General features: G+C 37.5%; 1 protein-coding gene and 1 non-coding gene across 9 annotated transcripts in view; one reads left to right on the top strand and one right to left on the bottom strand.

The window, feature by feature from the left end:
• Hectd4 (HECT domain E3 ubiquitin protein ligase 4) overlaps positions 1–24,833 on the top strand; it is a 177,402-nt gene that overhangs the window by 9,880 nt on the left and 142,689 nt on the right. The gene's annotated exons all lie outside the window — the stretch shown is intronic.
• Trnaa-agc (transfer RNA alanine (anticodon AGC)) lies at positions 12,977–13,047 on the bottom strand. The gene has a single exon. It is a non-coding gene; the product is annotated as a tRNA-Ala (tRNA).

Genomic DNA, 24,833 nt, shown 5'->3' on the forward strand with positions numbered 1-24,833 from the left:
CCATGTCCATATATAGGCAGGAAAGAAGATGACTTTTTAGTCTGTGATGTTTGGGGACGCTGCCAGAGGCCAGCAGAGCCAGGGAGCTGCACTCACCAGGCTGAGATGCCTTGGTTTTTGAAGTATGCTCAGAGTGCACAGCACTTGTTTTAACAATTTGGACTCAGATTCCCTTAAAAGTTTCTCTGTTACATATTAATATAATGAGTAATTCCACATTTTTGAACCTGATATTAAGTGAATTGTATTTTGTGATATGCAAAACTTTGTGTGGGGGATGGGGACAGTACTGGGAATTAACCCAAGGCCTTGAGATGCCAGACAGATCTCCATCAGCCCTTTTTCATTTTTTGTTTTGAGACAGGGTCTCATTTCAGTTGCTGAGGCTTCACTCAAACTTGCCATCCTCTTGCTGCAGCCGCCCGAGTAGCTGGGGTTACAGGAGTGTGCCACCATGCCCAGCTGCAAAATCTTTTTGATTATAAAAAAATAATACATGAATACTGTAGAAAATATTAAAAAATATGCGAGACACTGTTTAAATAGCCTGGAATTGCATCAGCTAGAAAAATATATTATTTTTAAAATTTTGAACCCAATACCTTTATTTTAGTTATTTAGTTTTATGTGATGCTGAGAATTGAACCCAGTGCCTTGCACGTGCTAGGCACATGCTAGGCAAGTGCTTTACTGTTGAGCCACAACCCCAACCCCCAAAATTAATTTTTAATTATGTTCTTCAAATCATTCTTTAGTATACCAAACTGGCATTATATACTATGTATTGTATTCTTACTGGATACATTTTGTTGGATTCTATTTAAAACAATTTTTAATGGCTATATAGTAGTGTCGTGCACCCCCCACCCCCCAGTTTCAGAACTTGGGGTAATGGGGCTCTACCAGTGAGCTGCATCCCCAACTCTTTGTGTTTTCTATTTTGGGAAAAGGGTCTCATTGGATTGCCCAGGCTGCCCTGGAACTTGCCATTCTCCTGCTTCAGCCTCTAGACTAGCTGGGATTATGGGCAAGCACCACCATGCTTGGCTACATAATAGTTTTTGGATGACTATGATTGTTTTTTATATTACTACTATTACTTTAAATCTGTTATTATAAAGATAATACCAATTTATAGAAAGTTAAATGATTTTTAGTGCTTAGAATCATTGTTTGATAAAAAGCTTGGTGAATTTTAAATTTGTAGTTAATAAAGAGTGTTTCTGCAACCTACTACTGTTGACAAGTTACAGTATAAAGGTATTTAAATAGTACTATATAATTCCTCTCATAATAACATTGAACATATGTGTGGAGCTTTGAGTTTAGAAAGTGCTATTAAATACATATGTGGGATAATTAATGTTCCATGATGGGACACATCAGAGTGCACAAATTTGAATCCCTAGCGTTTCTACTAAAACCCGTAGTTGGATGAATTACTAGGTCAGAGCACAGTATGTAGCAATTTTAGATTAACAATAAGGAGATACATAATTTGCAAACTATTTTATGCAAAAATTGTTTATTTAGTAATGCTAATAACTACAGATGCTTTAAGTAGTGGTTTTATACCAACAAAATATTAACATTCAGCTTGTATTTGTAATGGATCTTTTCTGTGTTTACTGTGCTTGCTTTGTGCTCTGTAGTTTGCATTACTGATTTCATATGAACAATAGGTGTAGCTATTTACTGGACTGAGTAGAAAATCAAGACCTTTGTCTTTGTTGATATGTTTGGTTTTCTTACTGCTGAAATGAAATAAGAATAGAAGAAGAATCTGTGTCAACATATTTGCATTTAAACAGCGGTACATAATAGAACTATCTTTATTTCTTTTTTTAATTTGTTCTTTTTAGTTATACATGACAGTAGAATGTATTTTGGCAAATTATACATACATAGAGTACATAACTTATTCTGTTTAGGATCCCATTCTTGTGGTTGTACATGATATGGAGTTACCCTGGCTATGTATTCAAATACAAAGCTAGGGAAGTTATGTCTGATTAATTCTACTGTCTTTCCTATTCCTCTCCCTCCTCCCTTACTTCATTCCCCTTTGTCTAATCCAATGGATTTCTATTCTTCTCCTCCACATCCTCCCTTGTTTGGGTCAGCATCCATGTATCAGAGAGAACATTTGGCCTTTGGTTTTGGGGGATTGGTTTATTTCACTTAGCATGATAGTTTCCAGTTCCATCCATTCACTGACAAATGCCATTATTTCTTTCTTCTTTACAACTGAGTAATATTCCATTATGTATTTATACCATACTTTCTTTTTTTTAAAATTTTTTTATTAGTTGCTCAAAACATTACAATGATCTTGACATATCATACATTTGATTCAAATGGGGTACATAATCTTATTTTTCCATGTGTACAGATTGCAGGATCACATTGGTTATACAGCCACGTTTATTCATAGGGTCATACTAGTGTCTATTGTATTGTGCTGCCCTTCTTCTTTATCCAGTCATTTGTTGAAGGACACTATGTTGTTTCCATCCTTAGCTATTGTGAGTTGAGCTGCTATAAACATTGATGTAGCTGTTTCACTATAGTATGCTGTTTTTAAGTCCTTTGGGTATAGACTGAGGAATTGGGTAACTGGGTCAAATGGTGGTTCCATCCAAGTTTTCTAAGGAATCTCCATACTGCTTTCTATAGTGGTTGCACCAATTTGCAGTCCCACCAACAATGTATGAGAGTACCTTTCTCCCCACACTCTCACTAACATTTATTATTACTTGTATTCTTTATAATTGTCATTCTGACTGGGGTGAAATGGAATCTCAGTGTAGTTTTAATTTGCATTTCTCTAATTGCTGGAAATGTTGAGCATTTTTTCATGTATTTTTTGACCATTTGATCTCTTCTTCTAAGAAGAATTTGTTCAAATCCTTTGTTCATTTTTGATTGCATTATCGATTTTTCAGGTGTTGAGTTTTTTGAGTTCTTTATATAATCTGGAAGGTAATGCTCTTTCTGAGGTACAGGTGTTAAAAATTTTCTCCTATTCTCCATTCTGTAGGCTCTCTGTTCATGTTCTTGATTGTTTCCTTTTTTTTTTTTTTTTTTTTTGTGAAGAAGCTTTTCAGTTTGATGCCATCCCATTTATTGATTCTTGATTTTACTTCTTGAACTTTAGGAGTCTTATTGAGGAAGTTGATCCCTAAGCCATTATGATGGAGAGTTGGGCCTACTTTTTCTTCTAGTAAGTGCAGGGTCACTGGTCTAATGCCTAGGTCCTTAATCTACTTAGAGTTGAGTTTTGTGCAGGGTGAGAAATAAGGGTTCAATTTTTCATTCTATTACATATGGATTTCCAGTTTTCTCAATACCATTTGTTGAAGAGGCTATCTTTTTTCCAATGTAAGTTTATGGAAAAAATGTTATGTCTGATTAATTCTACTGTCCATCCTATTCCCCTCCCTCATCCCCTCCCTTCCTTTCATTCCCTACTGTATGTCTAGGATGAGATAACTGTATTTATGTGGATGTGTCTTTGTGTCTTCTATTCTGTTCCATTGGTCTTCATGTCTGTTTTGGTGCCAATACCATGCTGTTTTTGTTACTATAGCTCTGTTCTTTATTTTTTGATATCAGTTCCTCCCAAATCATTAAGTTATAGTGTAATTATAAAACAGTTTATAGGTTATTTAATCTAAAAAGAGGAAATATGGGTAAAAAGTTCAAAATATGTTTAGAGACTTTGGGGAAAGGGTGTTTTGATGAACTTATAATAAAGAAAAGTTTATTTTCCCAAGGGGATATTCCCTACCCGCAAGACTTTATGGTGGGTAAACTTTAAAACAAATTTTTTTTTTTTAAAAAATATTTATTTATTTTTAGTTCTAGGCGGACACAATGTCTTTGTTTGTATGTGGTGCTGAGGATCGAACCCGGGCCGCACGCATGCCAGGCGAGCGCGCTACCGCTTGAGCCACATCTCCAGCCCCTAAAATAAATTTTTTCTTAAATTTTTGTAGTGCTAGGGATTGAACCCAAGACCTCACACATTGCCAGAGAAGCACTTTACCATAGAACTACATCTCTAGCTCCCTGTAGAGATTCTTTTTAAAATTTTTTTAGTTGTCAAAGGATATTTTTTTATTTATACGTGGTGCTGAGAATCAAACCCAATGCTTCACACATGCTAGGCAAGTGCTCTACCACTGAGCCCCAACCCCAGTGCCCCTGGAGGGATTCTTATCCTGAATAGAATTCCCAGGGTTTATGAACTTGGATGGGAATAGTAAAAATACATTTTTACTTTCACATACTTTTAGCTGAAATTCAGCATTTCCTCCAGTTATGAATGTAGTCAACAAACCTCCATAGAATTGGCAGAACCTGTGACTTTGCAACAAGCATTATAGGTATTATTTTATCATATTGCAATTGTTGAACTGTCTTAAAGTATGGTTTATGCTCACCATTGCTTAGGAAATATGGTAATTATTAGATCTTGTTATCCAATGTGCTGATAAATGAAGCTCCTATGTTATGATGTCGTAGGTTTGTTGAAATATTTTGGTAACTGTATTTCAGTGTACTATGACAGGTTTCTTATAATCCCATATTTTGGTTTTGGTTTTGACTTTTGTTGTTGCTGGGGTGGGGGAGGTGCTGGGGAGCGGGAGTTGCTGGGGAGCAAATGCAGGGCCTTGAGTATGTTAGGCAAGTGGGTGCTCTGACTTTGCCCATTTGTCAAATATCCTGTCATTTACAATGAAGGTTTTTTTTTTTTTTGTATGTGTGTGTGTGTGTGTGTGTGGTGCTGGGAATTGAACCCAGGACCTTGTGCATGTGAGGCAAGTACTCTACCAACTGAGCTATATCCCCAGCCCTGAAGCTGGGTTTTTTAAGAAAATAAAATATCTGATAAAATGACTTTTTTTTAAAGCCCAATTTTCTCCCCTCCCCTTTGTCTGAAGAGAATGTTGGTCAGCTGAAGGTATGTGAAAAAAATTTCAGTAACATACTTTATATTGGTGTCTTATACTTCTAATTGAAAACCATTTTAAACAGGTGGCCCAGGCAGTAACAGTTGCTATCCCCAGAGAAACATTGTTTTTAAAGTCGGAAGTTCATTTTACTTTCATCTTCTCTATAGAGTACAATTATACTCTTGTGGTTTCTTTTATTGTTCCGATTGTTACTTTACATTTGCTGCTGACAGGTTTCAGGAGTTTTGCTTAAACAGTCTCCAGAATTGCGCTGTTCAGTTGGTTGCCATTGCCCACACGTGGCTGCTGGGTACCTGTAACATGGCTAGTCAGAAATGAAATGTTCTGAAAATGTAATGCATAGAGTACTTGGACAACATCATGCCAAAAAAAGGAGAAAGATCCCATTAATATCAATATTACTTCATATTAGTTAAATGTTGAAATGATAATATATTGGATGTGATGGGTTAAGTAAAATATGATTTAAATTTTAAAACATCAAAATTAATTTTCTTTCTTTCTTTCTATCTATCTATCTATCTATCTATCTATCTATCTATCTATCTATCTATGCAGTGCTGGGGATTGAATCCAGGGGTGCTCTACCATTGGGTTACATTCCCAGCCCTGTAATTTTTCTTTTTTTTTTTTTTTTGAGACAGGGTCTCACCAAGTTGCCCAGGCTGGCTTCAAGCTTTGGATTCTTCTGCCTCAGCTTCCCAAGAACTGGGATTGTCACTGGAGAGAAATGTCTTTGGAGAAGGGTCCAAGGAGATCTGGAGGGAAGGGGGAATTGGACTCAGAATCGGCTGAGTTCTTGGCCTATTTGATGGGAAAGAATTTCAGCACATCCCAGACAAAGGCATAGACAGAGGTTTATTTAGGAGGTAGATACATTTTCAAGGGGGTTGCAGGGAGTCTCAAGAATGGAAAGTCTCTCCTTGGCGGGGGGGGGGGGGGGGGTGTGCAGTATTTACAGAGGGCTGTATTTAGGAGCTGCACTGGAGGTGGAGCTAGGGTGGAGTGGCAGTTTCCCCTATAGCTTACGTATTTCCCACATTTTAAGAGCTCTGCTTTCTGCATTTCAGTGACTTTTGGGAGTTTCCTTTGAGACTTAGCATCTATCTCTTTATCCTAAATCCTTATCCCAGGATTATAGCTGAGCCCATTGGGTAGGTTTGTTATCTTTATTAAATGTGGCTACTAAAAAATATTAATTTTTTTAAATTGATTTTATTATTTTTTTAAATACACGTCAGTAGTGGAATGCATTACAATCCTTATTACACATATAGATCACAATTTTTCGTATCTCTGTATATAAAATATGTTCATGTCAATTTATGCCACTATACATGAACTAAAAAATATTAAATTTTTGTATGTTGTTTTATATATTTCTTTTGGATAGTGTTCCTTTAGACAGATTGGCCAACTTGTCCTTAGGGCCATATCAAGATAACTTTTTCTCAGTAAAAAGCTCTTTAGTTGTTGTTTTGATATTGGGTATTGAATGTGGGGTGCTTTACTACTGAGCTGTTTCCCTGTCTTTTTTTTTTTTTTTTTTTTTTTTGGAGACAGGATCTCATTAAGTTGTTGAGGCTGGCCTCAAGCTTGTGATTGTCGTGCCTCAGTGTCCCAAGTTGCTGGGATTACAGGTGTGAACCACCACACCTGCTTAGAGAAATAGTTTTAATAAACAGAGAAGCTGGGCATGGTGGTGCATGTCTATAATCCCAGCTACTCAGGAGGCTACAGTAGGAGGATTGCCAAATTTGGGGTCAGCCTGGGCAACTTAGACCCCTGTCTCAATATAAAAAAAATTAAAAAGGTCTGGAGAAATTATTCAGTGTCAAAGCACCCCTGGGTTCCAACCCCAGTGCTGGGGTGGTGGTGGAGGTGGGAAATAGTGGGAATATTCTCTTTAAAAATGCTATAGTAGGGGCTGGGGTTGTATCTCAGTGGTAGAGCACTTAGCTAGCACATGTAAGGCACTGGGTTTGATCCTCAGCACCACATAAAAATAAAAAAATAAAATAAAGGTATTGTGTCCATCTACAACTAAAAAAATACGGGGGCGGGGGGGGGGGGAGAATGCTATAGTACACATCTGTAACCATCTAGCTTTATTTATCATAAATCAGAATGAGAGGCTTTAGAAGAGACTTTAGAGACTTTGTTTAAATTGATGGGATTATTTTGCTGTTTGTGTTATATGCATAATTAAAATCATATTTATGGCCATGTGTAATGTAGCATGTAAATTATCTGTATATTTAGAAATTTTAGACAACACATGATTCAAAATTTCTAAGGTTTCCTACAGATGCAGCTCAGTGATAGAACACTTTTGTAGCATGCCTGAGGCCCTGAGTTTGATCCCCAGCTTCAAAAAACAAAACAAACAAAATTGAAAGTTTGAAAAGGGAATACAGGGGCAAGGCTTCATATCCTTCCCACTCCCAATCCCAATAACAGCCAGCATTACTAGCTGCCTAGGTCCCCCAGGGACAGTTAGTGCGCACACAAGTGATACATTAGCCTGATTTGCTGGTCTCCCCTTTCCTCTGTTCTAACCACCTTAGCCTGTTGGTGTTGTAATAGCAGGACTGAAAGGCTCCCATCCTCAGGGCCTTCCTCTTCCCTCTGGATGAAGTTAGCTTCCTTAAAGCCACCACCAGGTGGGTAATAGAGCTGGCATTTTTGAGACTATTAAAGAATGAAATTATTTTTATTTATTTATTTATTAGGTGTAGATGGACACAACATAATGCCTTTATTTTTATGTGGTGCTGAGGATCAAACCCGGGCCCTGCCCGTGCTAGGCGAGCACTCTACTGCTGAACCACAATCCCAGCCCAAGAATGAAATTCTTAAAACTTAGCATGTTGAAAAAAAAGTGAAAAACAGTGACATTACTCAGGAAAACTTAAGCCCTGTTTGCAGATAAGTGGGGAAGTTTTGAAACAACTGGAACAGTGACTCTTTTCAAATAAATATGTACAGTTGTTTTAGCACAGTCCCAGTGAGTACAGATAGATCTTTCAAGGACCATAGCAAAAGAGACGGGGACCTTTAGCTCAAAGGCTTACTGATTGCAAGACTGTTTGGTAATTCTTTAATAATTGGGGATACACCATGTTAACTGGACCTAGAACAATTCTAAATTTTGATACAGCAGATTCATCTCCTCTTTCTCCAAGCAATAATGTCAGTACTAAAAAAGTCACCCTTCCTGCTTCTGGAGTTAGGCACTTATATGTTAAATAAGTATTTAACATATTTGATACAACATTAGTGTTTTTTGTTTGTTTGTTTGTTTTTTGTGATGCTGGGGACTGAACTCAAGGCCTTGTGCATGCAAGGTAAGCACTCTACCAACTAAGCTATACCCCCAGCCCAACATTAGTTTTTAAATATGTATAAAATGCTGTATTACATGGTTCTTTGCTTGGCCTATCATTTTTAGAATGCATCTTAACACGTGGGGTCATACAGAATATTGTGCCCTCTGGGACTCAGAAGGATAGTGTGCTGAGTCAGTGACAAAAAACCTGGTACTCCAAAATGCTGCGCCTCTGGCAGATATATACAGATATAGAGAGGGAGCCCAGGCCTAGGTGGCAACACATCTAGCCAGCTTTTAGCCCAGCTCTGTCACCTATCAATGAGAAGACTTAAACCAAATATATGAGGTAACATCCTCAACAGCGACTGGAACGTGGCATTTAAAAATGAAAAAAAAAAAAAAAAAAGTCTGTGAGATAGAAGTTTTGCTATTAAATGCTCATTATAGTTCAGATATTGGACTTCTCAAGTTTTGTTGGCATGGTGCATTCTAAAATCATGTTTCATCACGGATAAATAGATAATATCCCTAAAGTTCTTTAAAACCTGGAAAAAAGAGATCCTTATTTTTATTTTCATATAGTTGAATAAAAGTAGATATTGGTCTTGATCTTGTTTTTTTTTTTTTCATTTTGTTTTTCTGTTTTTTTTTTTTTTTTTTTTTTAAAGAGAGAGTGAGAGAGAGGTAGAGAGAGAGAGAATTTCAACATTTATTTTTTAGTATTTGGCGGACACAACATCTTTGTTTGTATGTGGTGCTGAGAATCGAACCCGGGCCACACGCATGCCAGGCGAGCGCGCTACCGCTTGAGCCACATCCCCAGCCCTCTTTTTTTTTTTTAATGGAGAGATAGAGAGAGAGAGAGAGAGAGAGAGAGAGAGAGAGAGAGAGAGAGAGAATTTTAATATTTATTTTTTAGTTTTTCGGCAGACACAACATTTGTTTGTATGTGGTGCTGAGGATCGAACCCAGGCCGCACGCATGCCAGGCGAGCGCGCTGCCGCTTGAGCCACATCCCCAGCCCCTTGATCTTGTTTTCAACAGGAATAATATTGTTGGTTATTTTGCTAGGAACAAATGAGACTAAATGTAATTTCTCCAAATTGCATTGAAACAATTCTTATGATTTTTATAATTTTCTCTTATACATTCTTTTTTATATAGGCTTCTTCTCTCTTTTATTCTTTCATATATTGGGCATAAAAGGTCAAGGTATTTCCTTATTGAGAGTTGCCCCTCAGAACATTATTCTTGGGCTGGGTGTGGTGGTGCTCACCCAGGTGGTACATACCTGTAATCCCAGAAGTTTGGGAGGCTGAGGCAGGAGGATCACAAGTTCAAAGCCAGCCTCAGCAACTTAGCAAGGCCTTAAACAACTAAGTGAGACTGTCTCAAAAATAAAAAATAAAAGGGCTGGGAAGGTAGCTCAGTGGTAAAAGCATCCAAGGGGCTCTCACCCCAGTACCACAATAAATGAATAAAAAAATAAGTAAACAAAACAAGCAAGCAGAAATCATTTCTAGTTAATAAGTCAAGAAAAAACTATTGTTGCACTTGTGTACATTCCTTTCTCTTAATTTTCTTTGGGCCCTGTAGCAGCATGTGCATACCACCTGAGGTTCTTGTTAAATTTTAGTTTGGTTCAGTGATTCTAGGGTGGGACCTGACATTTTACGTTTCTAAGGATCTCCCAGGTAATGCCAGTGCTCAGGACCCAGGACCACACTTAGAGAAGCAGTTTTGTTTTGTGTTTGCAATGCTTAGAACTGTGAACCTAGACAGAGCCTTCCACATTCTAGGCAAGCACTCTACCACTGAGTCATACCCTAGCCTATAATGTTTTATTTTATGTATGAACCATATTTTGTTTAACTGACCGCCTTATTTTGTTCCTCTAAAAATAATCTTGTGAAATAGACAGTATAGGAATTATCTTTTAGAGATGAGAACACTGAGACTTTGCAGTTAAAAAATAAAATAGATTTTAGTAGATGTTTATTGAGTTGGAGGCCTAGAATTATAATGATGCCATCCATACCATATGCCAGCATTTTGTAAGTGACAAGTAATATGATAGGGTTCTGAAACAGTGAATCTGGGAGTCTTTGAATACTATTTAATGTTTTGTTTGTTTGTTTTTGGGTTTTGGTACTGGGTTTGATTCCTGAAGTGCTCTACCATTCAGCTATGCCCCTAGCCCTTTTTATTTTTCTTTATTTTGAGACAGGGTCTCCTTACATTACTGGCCTTGAACTTATGATCCTTGTGCCTCAGCCTCCCTCCTGAGTCACTAGGATTACAGGCAGGCTCCCTGAACCCTGCAGTGTTTAATCTTTTTATCTTTGTTACATAGGTCTCTACTTTGGTAAAGAATGTTTTGTATTGTTTTTGGTACGGTGAATTGAACCTAGGACAGCTTTACCAATGAGCTAAGTCACCAGCCATTGTTTAAAATTTTTATTTTGAGACAGGGTCTTACTGAGTTGCTTAGAGCCTCACCAAGGTGCTGAGGTTGGCTTTGAACTTGGGATCCTCCTGTCTCAGCCTAACTAGTAGCTGGGATTACAGGCATGAACTACCATGCCTGGTTAAGAATGTCTAAAAATTTATTTAACCTTTTTTTTTTTTTTTTAAATCACATGGACTTAATGTCCAATTTTCAGAGATTAATATATAAGAAAATTACATCCCCATCCTGAATGCTCCCAAATAACTACGGTGGTAATTGGTGTTCATTTTTTCTTCTTTTGAGATGGAGTCCTTGTATTATCTAGGTTGGCCTTCAACGTCTTCCTGGGGCAGAGGTGCTCCTCCTGCCTAAACCTCCCAAGTAGTTAGGCCTATAGGCACGGGCCACCATGTCTGATTACTAATGGTATTTCTTACTTGGCTATATTTCCTCAGTGACAGTATTTGTTCTCAGTTAAATTCTGATTCCTCTTCTCTGAGCTTATTTTTCCCATTCTTTCTTTCTTTTTTTTTTTTTTTTAATCAGTTTTCCTCTTACTCTATTTGTGTGAAGAGAATGGGTGCCATTAGGAATGTGGGTTTTACTTTCCAGTCACATCACATCTTAAGCTTTTATAGTCATAGAACTTGTAGAGCTGAAAATGTCTTGAGATCACTTAATCCAGCTTTTTGTTCAGAAGATACTGAGTTCCTTTGGTCTATCATGGTCGATACTGAGAAGTTGGTGGCTTTTAAAATTTCTCTGGAAAATTCAATAGATTACATAGAGCAGAGCTTCTCAAAGTGTGATCCATGTACTGGGAACCATTTGTTACTCTGGTGACAAGATATATACAAAGATGGAGAGGAAATACTTAGAAACTTCAAAGTTTGCTATCTGTGCAGCCTAATAATAAAACTTAAGACTTATATTTTTTATGTCCTATTTTTCACTTTTTAAAAAATGATTGATTTTGTTTACATTGTATAAAAATATTATTCTACAGTAGATTGAAAGAAAATAAGACAAACAAAAAACTTGATTCTTTAGCATAGTGTGTGAAGCACTGATGTAGAATATCCAACACAGTGTCATGTAGAAGTCTCTTCTGCCAGTTTTCAAGTACAAATAACTGTGGGTTTTTTTTTCTTTTATCTTAAAAAAATATTAGTTTTGCTGTAATTTGAAGAGAGATTTACACATGTAGAAATGTAATACATATTTATTCTGATCTTGGAGATACTCATTTAATGTGTTACTATACCCCCAGCTCAGTAAGGTTGGAAAAACTTAAGCTAGTAAGCTATATCCAAAATATTTGGATATAGGTAATTGGTGGTAATTGGCAATATTTGTATGTTACCATCTTGGATAAGAGAAGGAAACGACCTAGTGAGAGAAGTATTGGGACTGGGGTCAGATTTCTTGTCATTTAGCTTTTGGAAAGCACATAGTTGTAACATTATTTAGTGTTCATTTCTATTTTAATGTAATTTTGTGTCATTTGTAATGCCTCTTTTAGTTTTAGCAGTCATCCCATGTTCTTTGGAATTAGAGTAGCCTTCTCCTGGTTTCTTTTTTTGTGGTGGGGATAACCAGGGATTGAACTCAGGAATATTCAACCACTGATCCACATCCCTAGCCCTGATCCTTCTATTTGTATTTTATTTAGAGGCTGGGCCTCACTGAGTTGCTTAGTGCCTCACTGTTGCTGAGGCTGGCTTTGAACTGGCGATCCTCCTGCCTCAGCCTCCCAAACTCCTGGGATTACAGGAGTGCATCGACACACGGCCTCCTGATTTCTTAATCAAATTATAGGTGAGCATATCTGTGACATAATAGACATAGACTATCAGAGGCTGTGAACTTAAGTGGTGTTTACAGGTTTGAGGGACATAACTTCATACTACTCAGGATCATGAAATTGTCACTCCCTATTTAATGATAGAAAGGTCAGTGATGAAGCAAGTGACTATCGATCCCCTAAAAGGCACCTCCTTTTAGAATTCTGTTTACAATCTAAGAATTCTTAAAAATAAGATTCCTTTTACTTACTACATTTCATTTTGGCAAATTTTAAATCCTCTACTTGAACATTCTATGTGATGTCTACATAATATGATTAATCTTTTTCCATATGATGAAATGGAATGACACATTTTATCTTTAAAAAATTTTATTTGGCAAATCCTTCTTCTTCCTTTTTTTCTTTTTTTTTGGTGGTACTGGGGATTGAACCCAGGGCCTTGTGCATGCTAGGCAAGCACTCTACCAACTGAGCTATATCCGCAGTCCCCAAATCCTTCATCTTATGTTTATTTAAATATAGGTGAATATTTTATCTGTAGGGCAGCTATTCATCTTTGTTTTGAAACTAGTTTTTTTTTTTTTTTAATGGTACCAGGGATTGAACCCAGGGGTGCTTAACCACTGAGCCACATCCCTATCCCTTTTTATTTTGAGACAGAGTCAGCTAAGTTGCTGAGGCTGGCTTTGAACTTGCAGTCCTCCTGCCTCAGCCTCCCAAGTCACTGGGATTACAGGGTGTGCCACCACATCTGGGTTGAAACTAATTTTTATTTGTACAAAGCTCACATTTTTAAGGTATATGATGTTTGAAATTGAGTTAGGATTTGAGATAACCAACACATAGTCTCCTTCGTGGCTATTAAATTATGTTTTTCTTTTTTTGACACTGGGATTAAACCTAGGGGTGCCCTACTGGTGAATTACATCTCCAGCCCTTTTTATTTATATTTATTTATTTATTCATTCATTAATTTTTTCTTTTTTGGGGGTGGGGTGGGGGGTACCAGGGATTAAACTCAGGGATCACTCAACCACTAAGCCACATCCCCAAGTTGCTTAGCACCTGGCTTTTGCTGAGGCTGCCTTTAAACCTTTGATCCTCCTGCCTCAGCTACTGGGAAAACAGGTGTGTGCCATAGCCCAGGATCTCATTTTGTTAAAGAGACCAGGTTTTATTGTGTTGCTTAGGCAAGCAGTGATCCTCCTGCCTTAGCTTACTGAGTATCTGGGACCACCAGTGTGTACCATCACACCTGACTAAAATTGATAGTTTTTTTTTTTTCTTTTTAGATATACATGACAGTAGAGTATATTTTGACATATTATACATACATGGAGTATAATTTATAAATCATTTTTTAAAAACTGTTCTTCTTTGCTTCCTGTATTAGAGGCATAAGTAGAGCAGGGAGATTTTTGTTAAGTGTCTAAGTGTTATTTTATGGCTAAATCCCAATGAGGCTTTCTGCATTATGTTATAATGACCCACACGACGTTCTTCTTTACACAGGACTGGGTTGGACTGCTTGTTGTTCTCTCTATCCTGACCTTCTTTTCCTATCCTTTAGAAATGTCTTTAAAAGCCATGAGGAAGGTGATGTGATGTTAATGTTTGCACTGCTTTAAAGCCCACTTCTCCAACTTGTATTTATACCTGGATTATTTCTGCCTAGGGTTTGAAATGTTAGAAAATAGACATGAAAATTTTCCTAAGAAACCTCTGCTTTCCTATAGGTTATGCAGATGGTCATTTTTCTCTTACTTTCTAAACTAAATTCACCCATACTCCAATTTATGTAAAAACAAACCTTGAAACTGAACATCGATGTTGTCATATGTGCGCACGCACATACGATATAGTTCTGGTCAGTGCTTTTTTTTTTTAAGAGAGAGAGAGAGAATTTTTTAATATTTATTTTTCAGTTTTCAGCGGACACACATCTTTTTTTGTATGTGGTGCTGAGATTGAACCCAGCGCCCCATGCATGCCAGGCAAGCACGCTACCACTTTCTTTTTTCTTTTGTTACTGGGATTGAACTCAGGAGTTCTGTATTGCTGAACCATATCCCCAGCCATTATTTATTTATTTATTTTTGAGACAGGATCTTGCTAAGTTGCTGAGGGTTTCACTAATTTGCTGGGGGTTCTTGCTCAATTATTGAGACTGGCCCTGAACTTGTCATCCTCCTGCCCAGCTTTCCCAGCTGCTTAGATTACAGGTGTGTGCCACTGCACCTGACTGTGCTTTTTCATTCTGTGGCCCAATTCTTTACCTCCAAAAAAGAGATGAAATTGTGTTCTTATGATATGGTGAGGAAAAACCCAGCTTTTTGATCAAATCAATTTAGTATTGTAAAACGTAAGAAATAGAGCTTTTCTCTCTTCAAAAACCTGTGGTTTTAGAAGATTCAGTGTAAGATTGCACAAAGCTTTTAGATTGCAGAAAAGAAAAGCAGTGTTCTTGCTGTGCGCAGTGGTGCATGCCTGTAATGCCAGTGGCTCAGGAGGCTGAGGCAGGAGGATCCAGACTTCAAAGCCAGCCTCAGCAAAAGCAAGGCCCTAAGCAACCCAGTAAGAACCTGTCTCTAAATAAAATACAAAATAGGGCTGGGGATGCTGCTCAGTGGTCAAGAGTCCCTGAGTTCAATCCCTTGCACCTCTGCCACCTAAAACAAAACAAAACAAAACCTGAAAGCAGTGTTTTTAAAGAAACTCAGTTTCTGGGGCTTGGATTGTGGCTCAGTGGTAGAGCTCTTGCCTAGCATGCGTGAGGCACTGGGTTCGATTCTCAGCACCACGTACAAATAAATAAAATAAATGTCCAACAACAACTAAAAAAAAAAAAGAAACTCAGTTTCTTAAAGAAATAAAAGCATAGAAAAAGACTGGAGCAAAGTAGAAGACAGGAGACCTCAAAACTTGGGCAAAAGGGAGAGTGTGGCTCTCCAGTTTCTTATTTCTTATTCATCAAATTGTGCTCTTGGATATTAAGGAAAGACTGGCTGATAGTTAAATTTCTCTAGCAAGGAGAAAGATTTTTGCTTTCCTTTTTTTGATTAAAAAATTTTTGAGGGATTGACGTTGTGGCCAGTGGTACAGCACTCGTCTAGCACGGGCGCTGAGTTCCATCCTCAGAACCACATAAAAATAAATAAATAAAATAAAGGCATTGTGTCCATCTACAACTAAAAAAATATTAAAAAAATGTTTTTGAGTGCAGATCAAACCCAGGGCAAATGTTCTACCACTGACCTATACCTCCAGCCCTAGATTTCTGATTCTTAGTGTTTTGATTCTAGGATGTTAAGTTTTCTTGGTGTGTTTTCTCTCTTTCTCTGTCCAGTTCGTATTTCACAGCATGATTCCAAAATGTATAACTTGGAAAAATATGTGTGTGTATATAAATATTTATAAATATTTATATATATATATACACACACACACAACACATACACACACACTCACACATAAGCTTTTTATATTTACAAGCTTTTTCTTTCCTAAGTAATGTAATATTCAAAGATGGTAATCTGTTCCCCTGCTATGTTAAGTTTCTTTTGGATGTTTCTGTTCCAGTACTTCTATCCTTAGGGAAGGTTTAATACTGATGGCTAATGATCTTATTTTGGATTATTTTTCTTCATGTTTTTATTTTTATTTATTTTTGGTACCAGGGATCAAACCAGGGGAACTTAACCACTAAGCCACATCCCCAGACCTTTTTATTTATTTATTTATTTTTTAAAGATGGAAGGATTAAAGCACAAGGCTAGTTAGCTAGGAACAATAGCTAATTAGCATTTCAAATTTTTCTTTTTTCTTTTTTTTTTTTAAGAGAGAGAGAGAGAGAGAGAGAATTTCAATATTTTATTTTTTAGTTATCTGCGGACACAACATCTTTGTTTGTATGTGGTGCTGAGGGTCGAACCCCGGCCGCACGCATGCCAGGGGAGCGCGCTACCGCTTGAGCCACATCCGCAGCCCCCAGACCTTTTTATTTTTTATTTTGAGACAAAGTCTCACTGAGTTGTTTGGGGCCTCACTCAGTTGGTGAGGCTGGTCTCAAACTTGTGATCCTCCTGCCTTAGCATCTCAAGTTGCTAGGTTTATAGGAGTGTGCTCCTGGGCCCAGCCCATGTTATTTATTTGTTTATTTAAAAATATTTTTAGTTGTAGATGGACACATTATTTTTATGTGGTGCTGAGGATCGAACCCAGTGCCTCACTCATGCGAGACAGGCGCTCTACCACTGAGCTATAGCCCCAGCCCCTTATGTTTTGTATTTTGAGCTACCTATTGTGACTTAAACTAAATAGATATCTTATGTATGTAACTTTATTATTGTAATCATTATAATTTTGGTTGTTGTTGTTGTTATTTTATTATTATTATTTTGATGCTAAGAATTGATGCTAGGGCCTCACATGTGGCAAGTGAGCTACACCCCCATCCCCAGAGAGCTTGTATTTATTGATCATTTTTCTACCTCCAGATGATATTGAAACTATCCTGATATGTTTTAAGAACTAGGCATTCTGTAAAATAAAAGCCAAAAAGCTTCTGAATGGGAAATGCTCTCAATATCCCCAAAACTGCATGTGCTCCTGAACCCTCTTATTATGCAATGTGGTAGTTTTATTGAATACTTGTTAAACTGAATGAAAGCACCAAAATATGAAAGTAAATGGTCAAGGTAGGCATGTACCTTATTTATTCACATTTCTGAGAGGTAGCTAGTTATTGGTCATTTTGTCCTTTTTTTTTTTTTTTTTGGTGTGTGTGTGTGTGTGTGTTTCTTCTGTGGTAGTAGGGCTTGAACACAGGGCCTAATGCATGGTAGGCTGTAACCCTGCCACTGAGCTGCACCCCAGCAGTCTTTGTTTTAAAGACTCAAAAACAGAGGAAGAGAAACACAAATGAGCGACATACGGTTGATTAGAATTTTTCCTTTAAACACACCAAGCAGTATTACATCTGTTGGTCTACATTACTAAATAAGTATGATGAAATTCTTAGCAATGAAATCTTTCTTATGTCACTGAGTGTAGCGTTTTAAAAAATTTAAATTAATGTATTATGATCGTCCATGATATATCTACTGCTTTAAAGGTGCATTGGAGTGCAACTAAACACTCTAAATTAGCACCTTTCACTCTTACCCCTTGCCTAGAAATTTCTATTTACTAAAGCAAGAGATTCATTTTTAATCTGCCCAGCTACTATGAATAGTTTTTTTGACAGACAAGGAATCTCTAGAGTTCTCTTTATGGGGATACCTGCTTAGCCCTCTTTCCTAAGCCATTCTCTAGTTTTCTACTATTAAAAGACTATTCAAATTGGTAACCTGGAGAAGATGTCCATGTTTTGAGCCATCTTCTGAGATAGCAGAAATAAGGCCACCCATACTCCCTTATCTGCGCCCTGGCAGACACTGAACACACTCCACCCTGCATGTTTGGGTAGAGGTGATAGTGTCAAGCCACCCCTTCTAACCTGATGATGAGCCTGATCCCCTTCACACACTGGGGACCTTTCTTTTTACAGTAAGCACCTATTACCTTGTAAGCAAGAAAACTTGAATTCTTTGTAAACACGAATAAGGCAGGTCAGGAAGGGTGTGCAAGGGCTAGCTACTTGATGTACCTATGCAGAAAGGTAGATGCAGCTCTTCAGGTCTCTTAAGATGTAGAAAATAAACCCTTACCCAAATAAAACTGATGATTTCATCCATAAAATAGGAAGCAAGGTAACCAATGACCAAGTCACCTGCACATTTTGAATTGAGGAGATGATTTTGCTGTCATTCACATTCTGGTGGATATCTGACATAGAGTCCAACACTTGCTTAGGGGAGACAAATTGGCCCTTCATGTAGATCAAGACACTCTTAGTATTTGGTTTTAATTTGCTGAGTTAGCCATGTTGGCCTGAAGAGTTGATCTAGCCCTCTCACTGAAAGACTTAATAACCAGGAGAGCACAGGGTGGTATGGTGTGTGGCCAGAAGTACTGCATCATAAGTCTCAGCAGGTTGTGAGTAGAGAATAAAAATTGAGGCTGTGTCTTGCCAGCAGCTTATTTTAAAAAATTGGATTATCTTTCTTATGAGACAGAGTCTTATCCACTTGAGGGACGCTGCAAAGATGCTTGATTCTGTGAAGACTAGAAAAACGAATTCATCTGAGAATACTAAAACATAAAGCTTATAAGGTAAAAACATGTTAGGAGATTGGGGAGGGTCTGTCTTACTTCATTGGCTTTGTGGGTAGCAGTAACACGTGTCTTTGATAAAGAGAAGCAAGATAGGTCCTTCTGAGTTTCCTCAGAAGCAAACACTTGAGTTTCTATTAGCATGCTTGTGTGCTTGGGAGAGCATGATGGTGCTGCTTTGGAAATCTGTGAAACCAAAACAGGAGAGGTTGTGTAAAATAATAGTAACAAGCTACTTCCCCAGAAATGATCATTGCCTTCTTTGTTTGGGCACATTATAAGAATAGCATGTTTATTTTGGACTTTTGAGTTCTAAGAAGATATTTGATGCTAAAATAAAAAGTTCTTTATTATATAATTTTTATATTTTGTATTGTATTATTTCTAATAGCCTTTCCAAAAATATAAAAATTTTCTGAAATATTAGATTATTCAAGGTATTCCCAACCTACTTTTTTAGAATTAAATAGGCTTCTTTAATCAAATTCAGTTTTCTCCCTTTTCCTCAGCCTTTGCCAAAAATAAAATCCTCCTACACCTGCTCACCCATTTTTTTCTGTGTAACACTCCCGGCACTGTTTCTAGGAAAAGGTTAAAATTAAGAATAAGGCATTTCCTGCTGACCACCATATTTGTACTTCCATAGCTGCATTTTGGGCCAATTTCTTTTGCCATCTGTTCTCAGCATGGATAAGTTGAGATTCATCTATCAACAGGAGAAAAGCAAAACTACATATTTTCATTTAACTTCTTCCCCAGAAGCATGGCTTAGCTTTGCCTATTAGACTCTTCACTGGCAAATAATTTGACATGGAAATGCCATACAAAATTTTTTTTTAAACTTTATTTTTTTATTTAGTTCTCTGTTTTTAATGTGGTGCTGGGGAGCGAACCCAGTGCCTCACATGTGCTAGGCCAGTGTTCTACCAGTGAGCTACAGCCCCAGCCCCCATACAATTTTTAAAAAATGTCAATTTTGCTTTATGTATAATTTTAAAAATAGTAGAAATATTCTATTTTAATTTTATACCCTTCTTTATTTCCTAATGTAGTATTTTAAGTATTTTCCCATGATCCTATGTATGTTGCTCATCCCTGCCCCTTTCAAAGGCAATTGCTATTTATTGTACATACTTGGGAATTAAAAAAAAAATCAACCATAAGTGCTGGGGATGTAGCTCAGTGGTAGAATGTTTGCCTAGCATGCAAGAGTTCCAGGGTTCAATCCCCATACCTTAAACAGAGAGAAAGAGAATTAGCCATAATTCCTGTTAATCCACTGTTAAAATTTTGAACCTGTCCCTCCTCTCTCCCTTTCTTACGTATATAAATATCAGTGTATATACATATATATAAAGCATATATGTGCATATTTTAAAATAAGAACTAGGGTTATACTTTATATAATTTTTTAGTGAATATAAATTTTTTCATCCATATTTCCATTTGACAAGGCATTTCAGGAGCATCATAGAACCCTTTTTCAGGGGCATCCTAGAATCTGTTTGATAGAACTTATTTCTTTTTAACATTAAAATCGATCAGTGGGCTAGGGATGTGGCTCAAGCGGTAGCGCGCTCGCCTGGCATGCGTGCGGCCTGGGTTCGATCCTCAGCACCACATACAAACAAAGATGTTGTGTCCGCCAAATACTAAAAAATAAATATTAAAATTCTCTCTCTCTCTCCCTCTCTCTTTAAAAAAATAAATAAATAAAATAAAATCGATTAGTTCCTTAACTCTTCCTTTAGAGTTGCTTTCACAAATGGAAAGGTGTTAGGGTCACCCAGATGAAGTGTAGGTCCTGTCCTCCTAATGCACCCCCCTTGTAGAGCAACTCCTGTGTTGATCTAGTTTTTCTTAATATCAAGGCAACTATAGCTTTCCTCTGTGCTTAGTGATTTGATTAAGTAAAAAATTTAAAAAAATTTTTTTACACCTGCAATTAGAATTCTTGGTCTTTAAAATGTTCAACTTTAACACTTCACCGTGTTCCACCATTTCATGGTCTGTCATCTCTATGGCTTGTTTTTTTTTTTTTTTAAAAACTTTATTTTATTTACTTATACGTGGTGCTGAGGATCGAACCCAGGGCCTTGCACGTGCGAGGTGAGCGCTCTACCGCTGAGCCATAACCCCAGCCCTCTATGGCTTGTTAAACTAAGGAAAGAAGTATTTCTGCTCAAGCTTGGGGTAGGGACACTAGCAGAGCCTATGAGGTGACAGCCTGAAAAAACTCAAGCTAGGAATCCTGCATATTGCCTTATTACACGTCATCCATATAAATGGAATGTGTTTATAGTTCATCTGGCAAGCAGTTGGCATGAGAACAAACACAGCTTGGGTCACCATACTGTCCTTATGTTCTAAATCAGCAGTTCTTAACACCTGCTGCAGGGCCCCTTCTCCTGCCTGAGCATCTGTGCTTTAGGAAACCAGAGTGTGATGTATCTCTGAGATTTGTTGAAAGAGAAGAAAGGTTGTGAACCACAGCTCCAAGTTCTGTCCACTAGGGGTTCAATGTATGATATATGCATATTGAGATTAGTATTGGAAATGGAAATGCAAGTAAATTCCTTAAGTTTACCTGTTTTTGTTTTTGTTTTCTTTTAATCACTGGATTATTTCCAGTTCTGGAGTCTCATTTTTTAAAGAACTTAACTGATAGATGCCAATTCATTTATCATCATTTTTTAAATTGGACATTGTTCCCCTTCCTGTGAAATATAAATATATATTTTATATAATAAATGTATATATTTGTGGGGAAAGATGTTGAGGTATGAAATATTAGAGCCCATAGGGATTGTGAGCAGTAGTTGGAATGCTAAATTTAATCCACAGATAGGTTTTGTTTGGCATGCAGAGGTTTAAAAATATATATGAATTTAGCCAGGCATGGTGGTACACACTTGTAATCTCAGCTACTTGGGGTGCTGAAGTGGAGAATTGCAAGTTCAAGGCTGTCAGGAGCAACTTAACAAGACCCTGTCTCTGAAAAAAAGGTAGAGTATCCCTGAGTTCGGTGTTCAGTACTGCAAAAGAAAATTCCAGGCTTGATCTTGAGTGCTTTGAGAGATGCACATCCTCCACGTGACCCTGGGCATCACCATCTCCCCTACGTATAGGTATATGAACTACCAATGCAAATAAGTGATAACCTGTTTCTACTAGGAAAGATCTTATTTAGGGATGTGAAATTCCATGTCTCCTTTTCTCCCACTTTAAAAAAAAAAAAAAAATGAGAGCAACCAAGTAGGACAGTCACTGAACACATTGTCCTGCTCCCTTCCTCACCTTTAAATTCATGATTAGGGGAAAAGAAGAGCAATTGTCAAGACTGTAGAAATCAAGGAACTTTGGCAGCCTCATACAAAAGCTTTATTTTCTGCTTCTTGTTATGAAGTGGTTGCTTCTCTCTATGGAAACCCAAATGTAGCTTCAATCATTAGATTGCCTTAGTTTTGTCTTTGAGAATGCATGATCTGATATTTAAATAGCTCATTTTAGCAACGAGGGCCAATTTATATATAGTAACAGACTTCCTCTTTTTCCCTCACTTTTTTTTTTAATTAGGGGTTGAACCCAGGGGTGCTATATCACTGAGCCACATCCCCAGCCCTTTTTATTTTTATTTTTTTAAATTTTGAGACAGGTTCTTGCTAGATTGGTTAAGGCTTCACTAAGTTGTTAATGGTAGCATCAAACTTGTGATCTTCCAGACTCAGCCCCGACAAGTTGCTGGGATTACAGGTGTCTACAGCCACATCTGGATAGACTGCATTCTAAATAAAAAGTTAGGGTGGCAGCTGGAAGGTGGGAAGCATTTCCTGACTTGTACCTGATAAGAATTACTGGAATGCCCTTTACATATGCAGATTCCCAGGCCCTCTGGTGGTGGGGGGGTGGGGGTTGGAGGGTATGTCCTCAAGTGATTCTTACCAGGCATGTGTGGGAAACATGGGTGGTATGGTTCAGAATATGGGTACTGAGTGAAGTGACCTTGGCCATTGGTTTGTTCTAGACCAACCATTTTCTTATCTGTAAAATGGGGACAGTAATCTTCCTTACTTAACCTAGACTGTGGTTTTCCAGATGAAGGACTGTAGTGAATAGAAGCTTCTTAGCAAAGTTTTTGGCACATAAGTAGTATTGGTAAATGTTGTTCCTCCATTAGCAGGCTTTCCATGAACTCCTGAGCCATAGCTTTCTAGAGCATTCAGGAAAGACTGATGTTTGCTTTCTTTTCTTTCTGAAATAGCATCTAACAAAAGCATAATGTATTGATTGGAGAAAATTTGAAAAAGCAAAAGGAATAACATATAAATACTTTTACCTTGTTATTTCATGAATTTACTTCTGACAAATGCTATAACAATATAGTCAGTTTTCTTTTGAAAAATAGTGAATTTCGGGCTGGGGATGTGGCTCAAGCGGTAGTGCGCTCGCCTGGCATGCGTGCGGCCCGGGTTCGAATCTCAGCACCACATGCAAACAAAAATGTTGTGTCTGCTGAAAACTAAAAAATAAATATTAAAAAATTCTCTCTCGCTCTTAAAAAAAATAGTGAATTTCCCTTAAATTGCTTATTTTGCTACTCAAATTTGTGTTTCTTATATTAAGGTTTTGCTTGTTTGGTCGATTTTGTTTATTTTTATACACCGCGATTAAAGTCTCTGAGTGTGTGTGTGTTGGGGGAGGAATTGAACCCAGAATGTATTACATGCTAGACAAGTGCTCTACCACTGAGCTACACTGTAGCACCAGGCCATGTTCTTAAAGCTCAATACTCATTAGGTTCTAGAAACTATTATAACATTGCTGCAGATTTTGGTTTTTAGTTTTAGTTGTTTAACTAAAACAAAACAGTGTAGGATATTTTTTTCTTTTTTCTGATACTGGGGATCCAACCCAGGGGCACTGTACCACTAAACTAAATTGCCAGCCCTTTATATTTTTTTATTTTGAGACAGGGTCTTACTAAGTAAGTTGTCCAGTCTGGCATCAAACTTGTGATCCTGTTGCCTCCACTTCCTGAATCACTGGGATTACAGGTGTGTACCACCGTGCTCAGCTATTATATTTATGTGGTTATTGTTGTTTTTTCTCCTTAAAGCCATTATGGATTGGAAATGGTTAGGGCTAAAATAAAGTCCCAAGAGTGACTGTTCTAAATAAATGGAAATAAAAATTTATTACTAAAAATTGTTAAGTGATCTCTAAAACTTGCCTCAGGAGGCCTTGTGAAGAGAGATTTTGGGTACATTCAGTACTATTCAAAGCCCATGCCATTGTCTTTCTGCCATAGTTGGCCTCTTCCAGGCATGTACATCCCAGCTCAGCTTGTTTAGTCACAAAGGCCAAAGATGCTCTATGCAAGATATATAGTGTTGTGTGTGGGTTTTTTTTTGTTGTTGTTGTTGTTTTGTTTTTGTACCAGGGATTGAACCCTGGGGCACTTAAACACTGAGTCACATTCCCAGCCCTTTTTTGTATTTCATTTAGAGACAGGGGCTTGCTGAGTTCCTTAGGGCCTCGCTAAGTTGCTGATTCTGGCTTTGAACTCGAGGTTCTCCTGCCTCAGCCTCCTGAGAAGCTGGGATTACAGGTGTACGCCACCACAACCCAGCATGTAGTATTGTCTTTAAAAACCAACCAACCAACCAAACAGCCAGAACAATTAGACAGATGAAAGAAATTAAAGGCATAAATATAGGAAAAGAAGAACTTAAACTAGCACTATTTGCTGATGACATGATCTTATACCTAGCAGACCCAAAAAATTCAACCAAGAAACTTCTAGAACTAGTAAATGAATTCAGCAAAGTGGCAGGATGTAAAATCAATACCAATATATCAAAGGCATTCTTGTATATCAGCAACAAATTCTCTGAAATGGAAATGAGGACAACTACTCCATTCATCCTCAAAAAAAAAAAAATAAATAAAATACCTGGGAATCAACCTAACAAAAGAGGTGAAAGATCTATATAATGAAAACTACAGAACCCTGAAGAAAGAAATAGAAGAAGACCTTAGAAGATGGAAGGATTT

This window comes from Marmota flaviventris, chromosome 1, assembly GCF_047511675.1.
Source record: "Marmota flaviventris isolate mMarFla1 chromosome 1, mMarFla1.hap1, whole genome shotgun sequence".
In the NCBI taxonomy this organism is placed as follows: domain Eukaryota; kingdom Metazoa; phylum Chordata; class Mammalia; order Rodentia; family Sciuridae; genus Marmota; species Marmota flaviventris.